Source organism: Cynocephalus volans, chromosome 9 (assembly GCF_027409185.1).
Source record: "Cynocephalus volans isolate mCynVol1 chromosome 9, mCynVol1.pri, whole genome shotgun sequence".
In the NCBI taxonomy this organism is placed as follows: Eukaryota; Metazoa; Chordata; class Mammalia; order Dermoptera; family Cynocephalidae; genus Cynocephalus; species Cynocephalus volans.
Window position 1 is genome coordinate 21,882,950 of NC_084468.1, and position 21,129 is coordinate 21,904,078.

At 42.6% G+C, this 21,129-nt stretch overlaps 1 long non-coding RNA gene across 1 annotated transcript; it reads left to right on the forward strand.

The window, feature by feature from the left end:
- Positions 1 to 81: 81 nt before the first annotated feature.
- Positions 82 to 15,993, forward strand: LOC134386627 (uncharacterized). The gene is made up of 5 exons (XR_010024479.1): positions 82 to 159; positions 4,371 to 4,489; positions 4,569 to 4,634; positions 10,197 to 10,313; positions 15,905 to 15,993. It is a non-coding gene; the product is annotated as an uncharacterized LOC134386627 (long non-coding RNA).
- The last annotated feature ends 5,136 nt before the right edge of the window (positions 15,994 to 21,129 follow it).

The window sequence follows — 21,129 nt, forward strand, 5'->3', positions numbered from 1 at the left end:
CGGGGAGAGGTTGGAGTGTTTGGGCATGCGCGGGGTCAGCCCCACTGCGCTGCGTCTGATCGGTCTAGTTAAACCCAGTGCTCCTGAGGCGGACTTCGCACGGTGCAGAACTGCGGAGGAGAGTAAGGTGCATGGGCTTCTTTGAAGAAAGAAAGTGTTGTAAGTTGCTCTGCATCCCACTCCTGTTGGATGGTTGAGATCTGCGCAGGATCTGTACTTCAGCCTTAGGCTGTCAGAGTCCAGAGCCTTCTCTCCTTACTTTAATACATTCCAACGTTTACCACTGCCTGACAAGACAACCCCATGTGAAATAGCAGTGCTCCACTCCTTTTCTCCTTTGCACTACAGAATTTTTAGCTCTAACACTTTTCACCCACCGCCTGACCTGGCAGCCATCTGCTTATACACAGACACACTCGTGAATGTAAACTCTAAAGTCAGGGCCTTGCTTTTTACTGTTGTTCCTCCCTCCTCCAAGCGCCTAAAGCTGTGCCCAGAATACAGTAGGGAGTAAAAAATAATAATAATAATAATAATGTCGGATTAATTACTTTGACCGTTCAACAACCTAATGGTTGGTGCTGGAGATGCGTAAATGAAAAGGCAGGATCCCTGCCTTGAGTTTCCTTACAAAGTTCATCTTATGTGAGCCTACTGTAATACCTGACATTGCTCTCACCCGGAGGTGTGCTAGAGCCCACTTGCACTGGTTCACACTCACTTGCAAGAGCTGATTGTCAAACGTTCAGTAATTTTGTAAGCTGGTTTTTAAATATAGCCACTCAAAAATTAAATTATGTAAACTTATGCTTAATTATATTAAACGCAAAAGTAATAAATACTCAAAACTCATCACTTCCTAATTATTCTACTACATTTTACTATTTATGATCTTGAGGTTATTTACACACATTGTATCTGTACGATGGAATTTAAATATAATGTACTACTGCATATCTCTTTACAACTCCCTTTTAATGGCATCATGTTGGTAGCTTGAAATTAGCCATGGTGGGAGCATTTAAATTGTGGAAATCAGTGAACACTGCAAATCAGGCCCATACCCTTCACCACACTCCCCCAGGAGTCAGTTGTTCAACATGTACCAGCTCACCATGGTTGCTACTGCATGTTCTCAGGGCATCTTGTTATTTATCAAATACGGTATTTGTCAAATTGCATTTCCATTGTTAATTTCTGTCTCAACTAGACTGTGAGCTTGTGGTTAATAAGGGCTATATTTGATATCTGATATCTGTGTTCAAAGCACAGCACTGGATACTTGATAAATATTTGTTGAATGATGTAGACCATTTAACTGCATAAAACTACACAAAAAGATAAACCACACAAATAATGAAATTTTAGCTTACTATTTAAAATGAGTATAATCCTTCAAACTTTTGGAAAGTTGAGTTCTTATTCCCAAAATGCAACTATTTTTGCAACTTCTTTGGAAAAAGCCTTTGAAACTGCTTTGTCAATCACATGCAAAATGTGCAAACATCGCAAGATCCATCTCATTATTGAATGGACACACTAGATTTTTGAGCCAGCTGGTGCTCTCACCTTATTCACTAGTCTTAATTTAGATAAATATTTGTCTGTTTTCAAAAACTAAATCTGTTATAAAGATGTTCTTTCATTGAACGTGTTCAAAAAATGCAGGCTCTGGAAGCGATTTCAAAAGAAGTGCTCCAAAATTATTTTCATCTGTTCACTTACCAAACAAGTATTTATTAAGAATCTAATATATATATATATATATATATATTTTTTTTTTTTTTAAAGATGACCGGTAAGGGGATCTTAACTCTTGACTTAGTGTTGTCAGCACCATGCTCACCCAGTGAGCTAACCGGCCATCCCTATATGGGATCTGAACCCGTGGCCTTGGTGTTATCAGCACCATACTCTCCCGAGTGAGCCATGGGCCGGCCCCAAGAATCTAATATTTTTAATAGGAAGGGCAACATCAGAATAATTTCATGGTCTTTACAAGAGGAAACATAGATTAAAATAGGTCTGGCATGTATAAGTTTGAATTCTGTTTGTGTACTAGTTGTATGAACTTGGATACCTTACTCAAACTCCCTAAAAAAAATTGCTTTCCTCATCTGTAAAACAGGGACATGGAAGAGACAGTTAAGATGACTAAATGAGATGTAGTTGCTCAATGACATCTATCCCTTGATAGACTGACTGTACAAATGGACAATGGCCCTATTGCATATAAAAACAGAACTCTGATCCACAATGTCTGTAGCAGCTAGCCCTCCAAACCTTCACCACTGCAGCAATCAGCCAAGAATGTTTAGGAGTTGGTCAATAACTGTCAGCTTCCCAATGTTTTCACATGCTTCCAATGCAGGACCAAGCAGAGAAAGCCAAATATGCTCCCCAAACCAATCACATAAGTGCTCTGTTTCTAGATAGCTGCCTCCAGCTTCCCTTTTCCAAATGTCTCCAGTCAGGGCATACTTGAACTCTTCCCTGTACTGGAATCTTTCACTATAAAACTTTCCCACTCCACTTGCTTGCCTTTGAGTCTCTGACAAATGCAAGTGATGGTGACTGACTACCTTGCTCTAGCAAGCTCTAAATAAGTAGTCTCTATTTGTTATTTGGATGGTCTTCATTTATTTCCAGTTTCACTGAGACTTCACTGAGGCGTGGTCTGTGCTGTCCATTGCTATGGACTCCCTCTTTTCAACATTTGTGCTACCCACAGAGGCCCCTTGTGCATTGCTGCTTGTGTTTTATCAGGTCCATGCCAACGTGGTAAGTCAGTGCTGGTTTGAACTCCTTTCTCTTCTCATTGAGTTTCTCAGCTATTCATTCTCAGTTTCATGCTTTGCTTTTTTTTTAATTGAAACAGTTTATTATACATATCGTGGGACATAGAGTTGAATATCAATACCTATGTACAATATGTGATAATCAAATCAGGATAATCAGCATATTCATCATTAAAAAACATAACTGATTTCTTGCTAACCCTCCTCCCCCTCAAAGGAAACTCCAATCCAAAAATTATTCCACTAAAAGATTCTTTGGTCAAAGCTAATGAACTTGACAAACTTAAGCAACAACAAATTAGACTCGTTTCCTAGTAAATCCTCCCCCTTCAAGTTGCCTCTCTATATCCAGATGTCCCTCTTCCCTCTTATCCCTCTGATCTCTCTCTTTTATCACTTCTGTAAACTCCTCCTTTCTCTTCCTCTTGTCCAGGCCCTCTACCTTTTCCCAGTGACTTTCCTAAGACCCTAAAATGTTAGTTACTTCTAAAGATCCATCCCCTTTATAAGCCAAGTATGCAGACAACTGGAGAATTTAAATTTCACACTCAAGATGAATTAAGAGCTATAATTAAGGATTTCCCTACTCCCAAACAAGACAAGCAACTATTCATAGAAGAATTTAGGATTCTTTAGGGTGCATATGACTCAGGGTTACCTAGCCTATATCAACTTGTGTATATGTTGGGCAGAACCTCAAGTATTAAATCTTGAATGGAAAAAGCTGATTGGACTGACCCAGAAAGGGATCTACAAGGAATCTCTTTTTCCACAATAAACCTAGGGTTGGGGTGGGGGGTGGGGATAAGTCTTGAAAAGTAGGGCAAAGTCTCCTAAAGTACAGTATCCTAAACATTTCCAATAAACATTAATGGGACAATAATTCAATCATGCAAACAGAGACAGGATGAAACTATAGGAGATGTTCAGGATAGACTATAAAGTATCTCCTGAAAACATGTGGGAGTTAACAAAGGTGCCAGTGTAACAGTAGCTCTTTTATCTCATTTTGTCAATAGAGTTGAACCTGAAACTGGAAGCCTAATTCAAAAGTAGAAATTAGAATGAGAAATAGCCCTCTGCCTGAACTAAAACACCTGTCAGAACGTTTTGAAAGGGCTCAAGAATAAAAGTGAGACAGAACCCAAAATAAACTATAGTCTTGCAGATCAAATGGCTAGGTGGTCCACTTCCCAACTAACCATTTTGACATGGACATTTGCAGATATTGTAAATAGGAGAGACACTAGAAAAAATAATGTTCCATCTTATAAAAGAAAAACCAAGACAAAGTTTCTCAATTCCAATCAATGACAGTGCTCTGAAAAAGGAAAATGCTCTCAATATGCTGCCATTAAACAGTCAAGTGAATTAACTATAAATATAGATGGTGCTGTAGTCTGAATACTTCCCCCAGAATACATGTGCTGGAAACTTAGTGCCCAATGCAACAGTGTTGGGAGGTGGGGCATAATGTCTGGGTCATGAAGGCTCTGTCCTCATGAGTGAATTGATGTCACTATAAAAAGACATTTTATGGGAGTAAGTTCCTTCTTTCTGCTCTTCTGGCAGGTGAGGACACAACATTTGTCCTCCCTTTCGCCTTCCACCACGTGAGGACACAGCAAGAAGGCCCTCACCAGATGCCAGATTCTAGCACCTTGATCTTGGACTTCCCAGACTCCAGAACTGTGAGAAATAAATTTCTGTTTTTCCAGTATCCTGTTATAGCAGCATGAACAAACTAAGACAAATGGCCAATGTCATCAGTTCCTTCTAGGTACAGGTGCTACTCTGTGTTAAGCTCCACCATCTTTGCTCAACTTCTTTCTGAGGGTAAGCATACACACAAGTGATAGGTCTCTCCGATTTTTTCTGTCTCCCAGCCCTGTAACCCTTGGGCCTCTTGTTCTATGAAACTATCCCTGAAAATTTAATATCTCCCTATTTGCAAATGAAATTGTATTATTAAATGCACAACAGAGGACTCCTCTATTCATAATCAAGTCGTATCTACCCTGGATATATTTTTGTGCTCTCCATTGTATTTGATTGCAAACCCCAGATAAAGGTTGTGACACTGTACCTGACATTCCTATGGCCTTAAAAGTCCACTGACATAGAAAAAATAACTGTAATAGAACCATAAGAGAAGATAGATTCTACCTAACTGTTAGCAAAATATCACCAATATCACTTAAAGCCAGAGCAAAGGAAGGGTTCAAAGGAAGGATTTAAAGCCCTTGTATCCAATGGTCTTTTCATATCCCACACTAGCCATTGTTACACTCCAGTCCTGCTAGTAGAGAAATCAAATGGGTGAGGATATCAATTTTTCAAGACCTCAGGATAATCAACAAAATTTTTTTCCCTTGTTTCCTGGTAGTACTTAACTGAAATACCATCTTGGCTTCAATTCTGCCTGAAGCAACTTGCTTCGCTTTGCTTTGCCTTTTTTGAAGTACCTCTAGACCACTTCCAGGATAGTCATACTTTTTAGCTTTCACCTGGAGAGGATAACAATGTACCTGGGCAGTCATGCTCCAGTGGTTTATTTAAGCTCTTTCCTTTTCTCCCCCGTTCCTCAAACAATTCTTAAAAAGTCTAAATTTCTCTTGTGATTCAGTTCCGATCAATATGTAGATGATCTCCTACTTTATTTAGAGAACAAGAAAACTTGTAAAAAGTATTCCATTTACTTGCTCTCAGACTTAGCAGAAAAGGTACATAAAGTTTCAACAGATAAAGTACAACTTTTCCAAAGCACAGTCTATTATTTTGGACATGGTATGTCTAAGGAGGGAAAAACACCCTCTCTTTATAGACTAAAGATTATCCAAACTTATCCCAGACCGCTCATGAAATGACACAATTGTGTCTATGCACAATTTCTAGGTATAACTGAGTATTGCAGACAAATTTTTCTGAGCTTGTAATACCTCTTTATGAGTTAACTAAGTCCTCAGGAAGAGAACTTTTCTTCTGGGAATCCAACAGGCCTTCTGTAACCTGACGAAAGTTCTTCAGCAGCTTCCTTGACTGGACATTCCTGTAAGAGCCTGAGCAGAAGTGATTCCATTCTGTTAAAACTTTGAATTTAAAAACTTGCTCTCTCCTATAACCTAAACTACATAGCATGTGGCTAATTGCCGGAACACAATGACTCTTGCTCTCACATTGTACACAGATAATTAGAGAAAAGTTATTAACTCACATGGCCATTCTTTTTTTCTTTAATTAGTTTGTTTATTATTATTTTTACATTCTAAGATGTTGCAGAGCAGTTGGGGGGGAGGGGGGAGAAGGTGGGAGGAGGAGGACAAAGGGAGGGGGGCATGGTTGAGGCCCGTGGCACCCCCCTCATTCCAGCAGGGGAGCCCAGGGGGCTTCCAGCAGCAGCTCAGTCATGGCTGGCCTGGATGCTGACTTCAGGGGGGCATGGCTGAGGCCTTTGGCTCCCCAACTGCCCTGGCTTGGGAGCCCAGGGTGCTTCTTGCAGCAGCTTGGTGGTCTTTGCTGGGCTGGATGTGGATGTTGGGGGAGTGTGGCTGAGGCCCTCAACCCCCCCAACCCTGACTCAGGAGTCCGGGGGCCTTCTGGTCCTTCTAGGTTTTATAGGTGCTCTTTGGTGGTGGTAGACCTTCACTGGCTAATATCAGAACTTTGTCGCTGATCTGTGGGTTTTTTGTTTTTCCTTTCAGTTCTGTGTTCGATTATTAGCTACCCCCACCACTTAAACTCTGCACTGGAACTAATTTGTTGTCCTTTGGTTACTTCTAAAATGGGAAACTTCCTGTGAGAACCAGCACTTGAGCCCTGTGGTTGAGCTAAATTGCTGCTTTGCTGCTGATTCCTTAGGGAAGGCTTTTTGTGCAGCTCAGGTTTTAATTGTTGACCTTGCAAGCACTTCCGTTTCTTGTGAGGTTCAGTAAACCTGGGTTGTGTGGAAACTCTGGTCTGGGCCTGAGTCTTTTCAGTAAACTACACTCCCTGCAGTTCTGTATTTCTGACCAGTCTCCATTGAGTGATCCTGTGCTGACTGGAGGGCAGATCAGCTGTCCATGCCGTGCTCCAGTGGGCCCATCTCCCCTACTGCCCACACTCCAAACACTTCCCACAGGACAGAAGTGGGATGACTCACCCGTCTCTGAATGTTTTCTTTTTTCAGTTGTCTGTGGCCCCTTGCTCCTTTGTGGGTCCATGGGAACCCAGTCAGTGGTCTTGCTGGCCTGGGGGCCACTAAGGCCCTCTTCTCCCCTGCCGCCTTCAAGCAACTTCATATGAAGGGCACAGCTGTGACTTTTGCCAGCTCTTGCTCCATGTGCTCACCAGGGCCAGCTTTGAAGTGGTCAGGGCTTGAGACAGTGGGAGCGGTCCTTTCTTTCTCTCACAGTGGGTTCTCCTGCCTTCAGGAGCTCTGTAGGTCTCTCCATCCCTTCCCCTGAGCTCTAGTGGCCCCCGCTTAGCAGTCATTGCTTTTTAATAGTTGTAATTGGTTGATTGTGGGAGAAGGTGATGCTGGGGACCGTCTATTCCACCATCTTGATTGGAAATCCAGATGGCCATTCTTTACTAGCTTACTGACCTGATCTTATCTGAGAATAATGGGAACTGAACCTATGGAGAATATAGTATTCTATAGTCAGCTACCACCCAGGAAGTTCCTTGATGATTATCTGAAACACTCAAGCATGTCTGCATGTCCCAACCTGGTCACCATGAATCAACTTTCCATGACAGATCCCTATAAAACCCTTTGGCAAACATGGGAGAGGCAAAGATGGTCTTTGAGGCATAAGTCCACTATTTCCCCAGGCTGCCAGCTTCCTGAGTAAAGGCTACCTTTCCTTACATGAACAGTTGTCTCTCAATTAGTAGCTATTGAGCAGTGAGCAAATGGACCTTTGAGGTCTCCATAACAAATTTGGCAACTGCAGTGGGACATTGTACAACCTGCTGCCGAGAGAGAGGCTGTGGCAGCTCAGACACACTGGTTGCTTGTGGCTAGCTCCTGTGGCTATGATCTTAGGGACTTTCCCAGCGGCTGCTGGAGGGTTTTTTTCCTCTAAGGACACTCCCTGTCCTCCCAGCCAAAGCATCAGCTGCCTTTTTTGCTTTCAGTTGGTGAAGAAAATGGAGCCATATGGACGGGCTGATGAGACTTTTTACTGATGAGTTGCATCAGCATGCATGCTGAGCACACCCTGCGCTGCCTGCCATTTGATCCCTTTTTGGGTTATTTGGACCCCATCGGGTCATTTGCAGTACCAAATTGGCTGGGGAGAAAGTGACTCAAGGACTGTAATCTGGTTTCCCAGCACAGGGAGCTTGTTTGCTAGGTGCCTGTTTGTTTCTGTTTGTCACTCTGGCTACTCATCCTAACTTTGTCTTGACCTATCGGGAGAGGAAAACTTGGGGGTTTTCTGCCTGTCCTTTAACTGTTATATGGCAGCTGGTCTGCTGGACTAACACTGGTACAGTTTGTCCTCCTGAGATGGCAGGTACACATTGGGAGAGTTTTGCTGTTTTAATTAAGTGCCAGTGGACTGCCAGTCAGATCCCTGTTCTTTTCCATTCAAGAACAGAGGGATCTACAGGCGCTCAGTCACTGACAGAGTCATTAAAGTTTCTTTGTCTCTTTGAGGCAAACCAATAGAATGACCCTCATGTGTATGTGGGTCCTGGTCACAACCTCAGACCTAGATTTCAGTTCCTCTGGGCACTCACTGGGCTCTTGAATCTTGAATTACATTGGTTACAACAGTGTGGGCCAGCCTGAGTGCTTCAATGTTTCTTTTAGGAGCTCTGTTTATTGAAGGAAGTGCATTTCCAGGGTGCAGGAACTCGACCCAATGCTGGTGGCATTCACGTTTTCAAGAAAAACAATAATTGGCACTTGGGAAACATCCAAGCCTAGGAAACATTACACCAGTGTTTGTACACTCAGTGTCTGGCTGTTGCTGATCCCTTTGGGAAGGGACTCCTAACCCCCCTTGCTCTATGGGTGATATTTCAGACCATCAAGACAGATAACTATGTCTGGGTAAAATCTTGTGAAGGGTGTGTGTCCCCATTAATCATTGCAACTTTCTAGTGGGAGATTGGAAACAAATTCCTAATCCTCATTCTCAGGTCTGCCACCACCACTGCCTCAGGAGACATGGGCAGGGCACCTTCAATCCCAGCTAAGAATGAAAGAATTTTTTTTTTTTTTTTTTAAAGATGACCGGTAAGGGGATCTTAACCCTTGACTTGGTGTTGTCAGCACCACACTCACCCAGTGAGCTAACCGGCCATCCCTATATGGGATCCGAACCCGTGGCCTTGCTGTTATCAGCACCGCACTCTCCCGAGTGAGCCACAGGCCGGCCCAAGAATGAAAGAATTTTAGCTGAATGGTCCAGTTATAGTTATAATCCCATGACAAAAGGAAAAATGAATTTTTATTACAGTACTGCTTGGCCCATGTGTATTTTGGACTCAGAAGAGTATTGGCCTCTAAATGGTTCCCTTAGTTACTATACTATCCTCCAATTAAAATTTTGTCAGAGGTTAAGGAAATATGATGAAATTCCTTATGTGCAAGCTTTTATGTTCTTACATAATAAAGACTCCTCACAGGGAGGCTCACGGCTTATGGGTCAGAGAAAGAGAAAAGAAGGAGCTGTCGAGCCCCTCCCAGACAGTCCTTGTCCAGAAGAGAAGGAAGATGAGGAGCACGACTTGGTAACGATGTTAAACCCTCCAAGCCCACAGGTAATAGGAACGGGGCACAAGCCCCAGGGCTTATTCCCACAGCAGCTTTGCCTTCACTACCTCCTCCCCCAAACTTTCCAGATGATTTGGAATCTGCTGGGGCTACTGCCCCACCCCAGTATGCCTCAGGCAATGGCACGGTCTCCCCTATAAGACCTGACAGGGCATCTGTTTTGGTCCAAGTGTTCCCCTTTACGGGGCAGGGCAATTTCCATTAAAACAATACCCAGCTAGAGGTGTTAATCCAAAAAAAAAAAAAGAAGAAGAAGGGAAATCCAAGAAGCAGATGATAAAGCAAGATAAAAACTCTGATGAAAAATGAGGAAGCCCAGGGGTTCCCCTGAATTTATCGGAGCCTATGGTTATTTTCATACTGGAACCACAGGTGCAACTGACAGTGGAGAATCAAATGCTCAGTATTAAATACCCAAATGACTAAAAGTGCACAATGAACAGTCCCCATGGCCAGAGTCACAGGAAAGAAGCAATAAAAATCTTTTCTCCAAGCTCTAGAGTGCCAACTAGGGGATATGAAACCAAGGCACAGCTTCTTCTACATGCCAGAATGCCTGATCCCTCATTGGGCTGAGATTTTTTAATGTAAATTAAACGGCCAAGTAACATTTTTTTCCTGAAAAATAGCAACTTCGTGTCCAAGTATCCCCAGAATCCCCAGAGCAAGCTGTATGATTGCAGATGCTTCTCATCCACCTGGAAGAACAAAAGGAAGAACTCCTATCACTAGAGATCTACAAAAGAGTGAGTAAGCTTGTTTGAGCAGATGTGATACCTTGTCGTGCCAAAAATGTGGAACCAGTGGCCATTGAATTGAAGGAGGGGGCACATGTTCCACATAAGAGACAATACCCCCTAAAAAAGAGGCCTTAAAAGATATCCAACCAGTTTTACTAACCTCCAACAACGAGGACATAAAACATCCAGCAGAAATCTTGGCATTGTTAAAAGCAGTTCTGCTGCCAATTAAGGTTGCCATAATGTACTGCCCAAACCATCAGAGAGATAATTCCCAATTAATTAAGGGAAAGCAGACAGCCAACAGATCAGCAAAACAGGCAGCCAAAGATATGCAGTTACTAGGCACTGTGATACCTCATATGGACTTATCTGACTTTAAGCCCTATTACACAGATAGATATGAGGAACATGCTCGAGAACGGGGTTTTACAAATACAGACTCAAACTCCATATGGAAAATGAATATCCATGTAATGGTAGTACTCCCTGAACCCTAGTATACCAGTTACGAAACACCTACATGAAGGGACTCATATGGCTATGATGCTTTGTCAGATTTAGTCAGGCCTTACTTACAAGGACCCCATCTTCAGAGGACTACACAAAGAATTACTTAATGATGCCATGTATGTGTGAGAAATAATCCTGTGAGATTTGTCCTTTTGGCCTGAGTTGGGCAACTGGGTTCCTTGTTCTGAAGCATCTTAAAAATATCATTACTTGCTCTAGTTTTTGCCATAATTGTCATAATGCTGGTCTTTTGCATTCTGTATAGAGTCTTAAGGTCTTCTGTTCAGACTCTCTCTCATCAGACTATCACCATGATGATAAAACAACAAAAAGGTCAAAAAGACCTCACAATAAGATTGACTATGGAGTCAACTGAACAATCCCCAAGAAATGAAGATCTGGATCTCTAGACTTCTCTCTTGTAAGTAAGAGAGTGACCAAAGTAGGTACTGAGGGACTGAATATACAAATGAGCAATAGCCAGGCCATATCACAATAGAACTCTGATGTATAACTTCTGCTGCAACCAGCCCGGGAAGCAAAACCATACTCTTTGCAGCATTCATCCCCGAACAGTCAGGACTTAGCCAATGACCACCAGCTTTCCTTAATTTGGCCCCTACTTCCAACTCAGGACCAACCAAAGAAAGCCAGATGTTCCCCAAACCAATCACACAGGATGCACCATTTCTAGTTAGCTGCCTCCACCTTCTCTGCCAACAGCCTCCAATCAGGGCATACCTGAAGCCTTCCCCTTTTTTCCACTGTAAAGCTTTCCCACTCCCCTGCCTGGCTTTGAGTCTCTGTCAAATACAAGTGATGGTGGCTGACTCTCTTGCTATAGCAAGTTCTGAATAAACAGCCTCTATTTGTTCTCATTTGGGTGATCTTCATTTATTGCTACACCATCTAAAAATTTTAAATGACCAAAAGCTCTCAAATGCATCGTGTTTACAACTAGAGGATCTCTCTAGCATGTTGAGAGTAATTAAGGGAAAAATCAATCAATGTGAATTCATTAACATAATATGTGCAAAGCCCTGTTTTAAGTGCCAAGGGTAAGGTGTTAGGTGCAAAAGGTACAAGACATACCCTTCCTTCAAGGAGCGTATCATATACCTGGAAAACAAGGCATAAACATTAAAAGATTACTAACAATACAAGCTAATATATATTAAGTAACATGAGGGAGTCCCTGTGACATGTGGCCCAAAATGATCGAAGATGGCTTCATGGAGTAAGGGACACATAGGCCAAAACATTGGAAATTAGCTCAGCAGAGAGAAGGTGGGAATAAACACTTCAAAGAAGAAAATGATACGAGTTAAGTATAGAATCAGGGATAAAGATGTATTTCACAAAGATATGAGTCTGGCTGGTTGGTCTTAAATAATAGAAGGAAAAGCTACAAAGTAAAACTGGAGTCTATGTCAAAAGGCTTTCTTTGCCAATCTAAGGAATCTGGACTTTTTCTGTAGGCATTGAATTTTCACCTGAGGTTGCCCTCTTATTTTCCCTTGGATGTCTTCTAGTTATATAGGCTACTTAGAGTCACCAAGTACTCAGTTGTACCCTCACATCTGAGTTGAAAGATAGCTAGAAGAAATTATCCAGAATAAAGCACAGAGGTTAAAAGAAGAAAAGATGGTAATATAGAAGAGAATCTGAGAGAGTAAGAGACATATGAGATACAGTAAGAAGAGACAATGAAGCCAGAAGACAATGAAGAGGAAAAGTGCTGAAATAGTTGCCAATTTAAAATTCTGTGTGCTGGGACATGTCTTTCACAAATGAAGAAAATATGCTTCCAAAGAAGAGACTATGGAAAAGTATGTGCTATGCTCTAAATGTTGGTGTCCTCCCAAAATTAATATGTTGAAGCCTAATCCCCAGTGCAGTATAATAGGTGGGGCCTTTAGCAGGTGATTAAAGGCATTAGTGCCCTGATAATAGAGATTGAAGGGAGCTTTGTCCTTCTACTATGTGAGAACACAGCAAAAGGCACCATATATAGAGAACAAGCCCTCACCAGACATTGAATCTGCTGGTACCTTAATCTTGGACTTCCCAGCCTCCAGAACTGTGAGAAATATAAATTTCTGTTCTTTATAAATTACCCAGTCTAAGGTATTTTGTTATAGCAGCACAAATGGACTAGAACAGGCGGTAGGAGGCCTAAACTTAAGGCCCAGTTTGTCTTGACTTGATATCTGGTAAAATCAGGAAGACCTGGAATGGCCTTACCACAAGTTCCCCTCCCACTCTGCTCCAACACATAAGGTCCCATAGCCAGACAACCTTCCTTATCAAAGGGACCAGGCACAGTTCTTGTCTGTCCCTGAACAGCGGGCTTCAGTTTGCTGTCAGTCTGCAGGATTATCCAAACCAGCCAATCCCTTCTGCTATGGGAAACAGGGGGCACCCCACCCACTTGATACAGCACAGCCTGCCTCCCACCATCCCTGCTTGTTCACTCTGTTCCCAGGTGCAACCCCCATGTGGCCCTGCATGTCATGTGTTGTCCTGCTTCCCCAAGCTGGGAGCATACGTGACTAATAACCTGCTGTCCAGTGTTAGGGGTTGTGCATGTGGCCATCCCCATAACCCTAGAGCAGGAATCCCTCCCTCACCAGTGAAGGGAATAGGACGTAATCAAAACATAAGGGGAAAATAGAAATGTGACAGTGGAGAAGTCTGCATAACATTCCTTAACCAAATGATCAAGTTTAACACGCAAGTGATAAGTCGTGTGGATTATCATATACCCCCAGATATGATGCTATGAGGACACTTCACCTCTGTGGAATTATTTTTCCAAATCAATCACTCCAGTCTGACCATGATAAAAATATCAGACTGTTATGGGCTGAGATGTGTACCCCAAAATTCATATGTTGAAGTCCTAACCCATGGTACCTAAGTGACTATTTGGAGATGGGGCCTTTAAAGAAGTAATTAAGGTTAAACGACATCATTAGGATGGGCTCCTAATCCAATATGATTGGCGTTCTCGTAAGAGGAGATTAGGACACAAACACACACTCACAGGGAAGACCATGTGAACACAGAGGGAGAAGACGGCCATCTACAAGCCAAGGAGAGAGACCTCAGAAGAAATCAGACCTGCCAATACCTTGATTTTGGACTTCTAGCCTCCAAAACTGTGAGGGCTCCAATTTTACTTTGTAGCTTTTCCTCCTGTTATTTAAGATCAACCAGCCAGACTCATATCTTTATGAAATACATCTTTATCCCAGATACCAAAATTAACTTGTATCATTTCCTCCTTTGAGGTGTTCATTCCCACCTTCTGTCTACTGAGCTAATTCCCAGAGTTTTGGTCTAAGTGCCCATTATTCACAGGGCCATCTTTTATCATTTTAGGCCAAATGTCACAGGGACTCCTGTGTGCTACTTAATGGGTGTTAGCTTGTATTGTTAGTAATCTTTTAATGTTTATGCCTTGTTTTTCAAATAAGTGAAAAAGCTAAGCCTCAGAGAAGCCAGGTGAGATTGCGTCATTAGTCAAGGGAAATGGTCAGGATCTGGACCAGGCTGTCTGGCTGTGGAGACTGAGCGCTGAACCACTTCTGATACCGTCAAAGCCAAGAGACATTTCATGGTCTAGTCTTTTGGCAGATGAATACGCAGCCTTTAGGGTTCTAGCCACTGGGATGTGGATGGAATAACAAGAATATAGCCAGAAGGGGAGAAAAGATAGGTTGCCAAGAGGCATATTATTAAGTCATAAAGCTGATTAACCCCCTTGAGCAGAACCCCCCTACCCCCTGCTGTACCAGGACCACGATTCCTTGATGCTGAGCTGCAACAGCAATGATAAAAACAGAAGGCATCCTAGACTCCCCAACTCCACCACCACTCACATCCCACCTATCAGCAAATCTTGTCACGCCTCATGCCACCCCCTTTTCCCACCTGTCCCAGCAGCACGTAGTCCAGGTTCTGTCAGCTGCCCTTGGACAGCACCAAGACCTCCCTCCTTCTGCTTTGCTCATCATCCTTTCTCCCAGTCCAGTCCCCACTCAGTCATGAGAGTTGCCTCTAAGTGTACAACATAACCTTCCCCTACTTGGAACCCTTCAATGGTGTCCCATTACACTGAGCATACAGTCTCAGGTCCTTACCTTGGGATAAGGCCCTACGAGTCTGACCCTGCTGACATTGAGTACCACCCGCCCTCTGGCCAGTGGGCTCCCACCCCGCCGGCCTCCTTGCAAACCCTGAAACACACCAGGGTTTTCCTTTTCCTCCTCAGGACCTTTGCACATGCTGCACCTGCTGCTCTAAATGTTCTTCCCCTCTTGGTTTTGCACGGCTCCCTCCTCCTTTTCCTTCAGTGTAAATGTCACCTCCTCTAAGAGCCTTCCCTAACCACTTTATCTACATGGAAACCTAATTTTGAGGAAATTCCATATATATTCATTTCAAAGTCTTTTATGAGTCGATTGCTTGAGTAATGTCTGGATTGGAAGCTTCTGGAAGACGGGAACCCTATTCACCTACTTTTCCAAGCACTTAGAACAGTGCCTGGGACATAGTACACATTCACAAACATTTTTGAGTGAATGAATGATAAGGATGGGTCCCCAGGGCTGCTAATCACTTGGTGGTTGCTAAATGGACCCAGATGTGGAAAGAGGAGAGACAGCAAAGACCAACAACAAATCGGTGACGCCTCATGTTAGGAGGAGACTTTAAACTGAGCAGAAGAGGTTTTCCAATGGCAGATGCAGATGACCATCCTATTTCACCATTCTATTCACATATGTTTTGGGGTAGGGGAAACGACAAGTTGCTTAAGAGGAGAGGCATGGCAGGATGTCAACTTCATGAATGAGGCCTCATAAGCAATTTGAAGCAAAATGACTTTCATATCAAAACCAGGCTTCAAAGAGCCATTGGAAGAGGAAAGGGAAAGAGAAGTAGAATCAGTAACTGGGTTGCTCAGAGAAGTCTCCTATGATCAGAAAAAGAAAAAAAAAGAATGTGGTAATTAAACTTTGTTGAGACTAAGAGAATTCGGAAAGCAGGTCTTGCCTTCACCTTCTCTCTTTCTGATGTAGAGAGATGAAATGAAAGTAGATGTGGACGTAGCAGAGGATCATTCAAGACCTTCCCTGGGATGAGTAAAGCAATTCTCTTCACTTCAGAGGGAGGTGAGTAGGTAGAGAAAGCTTCCTCCGAGCACAAAAAGTCGGAGATGGTTACAATTCCGCCTAAAAGCAGGAGCAAGAGAAAAACCGCAGGAGACTTGTCAGGTCTGTGAAGACTGGGGCTTGCTGACACTTGGAATGGAGTGAGGGGAGTGTTTCAGAGTCCTTTGTCTTACAGGGATGGCGGGTGGTGGAGCTGTGATGAGGGCTGTGGTGAGGGGGTGTGTTGTCACGTACTGGGAGGGACTGTAGTCTCTGGAATCAAGTGGGAGGAGTTCAGAGCAGGTTCCCCTTCTTCCTCCAGCATAAGGCTGTGCAAATGATCCAATCCCTCTAGGCTTTAGCTTGCTCTTCTGTGAAAGGGGCTAATAATTGTGAAGGAAGGAAGTGACCACATGGCAGAGAGGGAGCCCTGGGCCAATGTGAGGGATCATGATTGCAGCTGTTGCAGCTAGTGTAGCCATGGTAGTGAGTAAGCCGCTTGATCCTAGGTGTGGAGAGTGTGGGTTGGCTCCCTCAACCTCCTTCTCACAGACCTTATCAGGGGCTAGAAAACTACAAACTGCATTCTCCAGACTCCTTCCCCACTAGCATTCTAGAAGCAAACCAAGTTTGGCCAATCATACTGTACTCACCTGAAATTCGGAAGGTGGATCTGCTGGAGGCCAACTTCCTGAGTCCATTTGAACCTTGTTTTCATTGGCAAACAAGGTAGTAGAAACAGGCTTTCTGGCCTTCCAGGGTCCATTCTCCAGCTTTTGGGGGTCTAGAGGCAGGCGAGGTGGCAGTATGACCTCCTGTTACCAGGAGCACAGTCTCGGCAGTGGCTCTGGAAATCAGCAGCCCTAGCGGTGGCCTCAGAGGTGGTAAGCTCCCCTGGTGGCTTAGTTCTGCAGTATTCCGGGAGTTATTTCTAGAAACCCAGTCTAGAACCCATATCCTTAGACATTCCAGTGATTTTGTAAACACCTCATTCCCTGCATTCAGTCCCTTCAAAGTTAAGATATCTAGAGTCATTTCTGTTTTCTGGTACTCAGTCCTGACTCTTACTCTAGGTGTTTGCATTTCTTTCCTTCACGATCTCAACTGTATACCATATTTTTTATTATTGAAAAAATATATATATTTTAAGAAAAGTGTCATTCACTTCACCTGGTAGTGTTGTTATTTTTCCTGAGTTATTGCCACCAACAGAGAGACTGACCAGTCGCCACATCCCTACATGGTTAAGCCTAAGGCACTGCCATCTCCTGACGACAGATGCCCAAACTGTGAGTATAAAGCTGGGAAAGGAATAATCAGAGTCACTGGAGCAGACTTCACTATCCCAAACCAATAAAGCGAAGCCTGATACAGACTTTTTCTGCAACACTGGAAATGGAAAGTTGAGAGAAAAGAATTTCTCTAGCTTTGTCTGAGAGAGAGAGAGAGAGAGAGCGCTGATGACTCAATATGAGTCTTCCATCAGCTTGGCAGATTCAGCCTTTTAATCGAGAGTGACTCACCATGCCTTACTGGTGACTGCATTCCTCACAAATGGCAGCTCCCTTTGCAACGGGCTCAAATCCTTTTTGTGAGGAAGGAGGAAAGAAACTCATTCTGCAACCTTCTCTTCTTGACTGGTTTCCTTATTGGTCCTTCTGACCATCTGACATCTGTGCTAGTGTGGTTGTCACTTCTCTACCTCCCCAGACACTAATAAATTAGCATTCTAGTCTTTCTTTCAGCCTCTTGTGAGACTGGTTATAATAATTCAGATCAACAAAGCCCAATTATCTCTAAGAGATCTGAGAAAAATTTGTGAACCTATAGGTCTGAGTCCAAAATCTAAGGTAGAGATAAGAAACCCGTTAACCCTGAGATCTTCTTCCACCCTCCAAGCCAGACTTGTGGTCCCAGCAAATGAGTAAACGCACACTCCCTGGTTGATTCTTAATTATCTGCATATAGCTGATTCATAACCATTTATTTTCATTCAATTAGGAGACTAGTAGAAAAGATCAGGCTCTTGAGTTCAAGAGATGTGAGTTCAAATCATGACTCTGCAGCTTCCTAGCTCTGTGCTCTTGGACAATTACTTCACCTCTCTGTGCTTCAATTTCCTGATCTGTAAAAAGGAGTAAATAAGAATACTTACTTTATATGGATTATAAAATATATGAAGTAACTGGTGTTAATAAATAGTAGCAACTGTTTTTGCTGGGTGTTACAAAAATGAAAAAAATGAGCAAAGCCCTTTAGAAATATCTGGTCTAGTAGGGGAGGACCCCATCTGCACATATGTAAGTATAGTACTAAGATATTTCAAGAAGTTCACGGAAAAATGGAAAATAATACAAATCTTTCTATGAACCTTTTGAAGACCCCTCATATAATAGTCTGAATGAAATGTGCTATATGATTGAAGATCTCATCCAATTTAGATATCAAGCTTAAGAAGGAGGTGGCATTTGAAAGTTGACTAGGGGTCTGTCCAAAGATGGGTAGAAAGAGTGTTCCAGAAGGAGGGAAGTGAAAGAGCAATGGTGTAGGGGGAAAAACAAGCTTGATAGTCGTTTCCTGGGTGGGCCTTAAAGGCCAACCTGAACTTGAATAGTTGGACTGCAGAAGCAGCCACAAATGATTCCCCCTCCCAGCATCGATGCTGCTAGGCAATTCTGTCCCACACTGACATTGGACTTGGTTATGCAACTTCCTTTGACCAATATATGGATGGTAGCACATGTGATTCAGGTAGATATGTACAAAGGTCTTACAGATTTGGGCTGACCCTAATGCTGTATTTGGAACCTTTCTGCCAGCATGTGAACAGGCCTGCTCTAGCCAGTTGGATGATGAGAGACATGTGGTCTAGTCCTCTCCAATGTCCCAGTCAACAGCCAGCGCTGCCAGAGAACCAGCAATCTAGCTTCCTGCAACTAGCCATAGATGCACATGTGAACCCCGTAGAATTGCCCAACTGAGCCCATTCCAAATTGTAACCCACAGAACTGCAACCAAAATAAGTGGTGATTGTTTTAAGCAACTACATTTGGGAGTGGTTTGTGAAAAAAGCAAAAGCTTGCTGATAATGGGGATCCATTAAATGGTGGGGACCGCAAGTCTGAAGTGCTGTCTAGATAGATGTGTACTTAGGAAATTGGAGACACATCATAAATATTAGATTAAGCAAAATCATTATTAGCATATGTGTGCTTCAAAATAAATAAGTTGGCAAGTAATTATTGAGTACAAAAGATAGTCATTCGTGGTGTCTTACAGCCTTGCTACTCAAGGTGTTGTCTGTGGACCAGAGGTATTAGCACCTCCTGGAGCTTATTGGAAATATGGAATTTGGGCCCCACCCCAGATCTAGTGATCATAATATGAATTTCAACAACATGCCCAGGTATTTCTTTGGAACTGTCCCATCGTTAAAATACAAACTAAATCCACATTGAGCATTCATCTCATCCTTTCTATTCTGATCAGATTTTTTTGTGTGTCTTTAGATGCTTCAACAGTCTTTCCTTACCTGCTCCCTACCATAGCTTTAGTTAAAAAAATAAAATTAAAAAAAAAAAAAAACTTAACAAAGCCACCTTCATCCTTTGAAGTTGTATTATCAAGAAACTCTGTGTGTGCGTGTATGTGTGTTTTCTTGGGAACTTTGAGTAGGGCCCAATAAATAAAACTAATTGCCCTATTCAGATTTTGAACCAATTAGGAAATAAAACAAAGGGTAAGACAGATAGAGGCCAATATACCATCTTTATCATTGTTAAAGTCTAAGTTAGAGACATCGCCAAATGGGCTTCCTATCCAGAATTAGCCAGACTTATCCACAGTCAGTTGTGACTCCAGGTAGTCTCACCCCTGCCCACAGGCAGGGCAGCTGCCTTCCCCAAAGCAGGGGAAGGAGAAAGTCCTGGTTGTGGGAGGGATAGGAGTGAGTGGGGGTCTGGAAAGAGCCAGGAGGGTTGTCTGTACATAGAAGGAAACACTAGGAGGAAGAAAGGCATATGAGGGGTGGTGATGGGAGGGATGTATTCTATAAAATCTGGCCACCATAATTGCTTAGAAATTTCTTAAAAGCCAAATTATTTAGAAGTGCTCTTTAATGATGACTGATTGATGGTATAATCCTCTGTTAAAATGAAATAATGCAGACTGTAATTTGTGATTTTTTAAAAATGAGGTTAGAGTTTAGATTCACGTTAATGTCTGAAAGTTCACCAATAAGAATAGTACCCCCAAAAAATAGTGCCCAAAAAAGTGCTTGCCGAACAGAACATCTTCCTTGGACTGTTCTGTCAGAAAATAAATAAATAAACTTCTATTATGTTTCTATTACGTTTCAGCCACTATAAAAATATTTTTGTTGTGATGCAGAGTATATATTGCTGAAAACCACACATTCAGCAAAATTGTACATAAAAAAGAATGCTTTTAGGAATATTAGGATTATCGTCAGACCACTAAAAATTTATGCAACTTTGTGACTAGAGCACTAGCAAAAACAGTAATTGGTGCCTTGAGAGCTAACTTGGACAGTCCAGACAGGAAGTTCAGCATGGTTGGAGATTGCCTCAAGGCTATTAAATGCTATTAAAAATAATTGTGTGAAATTATAGAGATGGAGAACCGATTAGTCATTGCCAGGGTTAGGGCTGGGGGTGGAAGGGGCTACGAAGAGAGCTTTGTGGTAATGGAACAGTTGTGTAGCTTAGTTGCGGTAGTGGTTATACCAATCTATACATGTGACAAATTTCATAGAACTACACACACACACACACACCATGCATGTAAAACTGGTAAAATCTGAATAAGCTCTGTGGATTGTACCAATGACCAGTGTCAATTTCCTGGCTTTGATATTGTACTATATAATTGTGCCAGATGTTAGCACTGGGAAACTGGGTGCAGGTTATATGGGACCTCTTTGTACATTTTTTTTTTTTTTTTTTTTGCAATTTCCTGCAAATCTATAGTTATTTCAAATTCGAAAGTTAAAAAAAATAATAATTGGGCAGAAATGCTGTCTGCGATTATAGAAACAATACAGATGGAAATGAGCTAGTGTGGCTGCATCCAGGAAACAGGCAGAGAAGGAAGTGTAACCTCCCCTGAGCAGGGCTTGGAATCTCCCTGTCTAG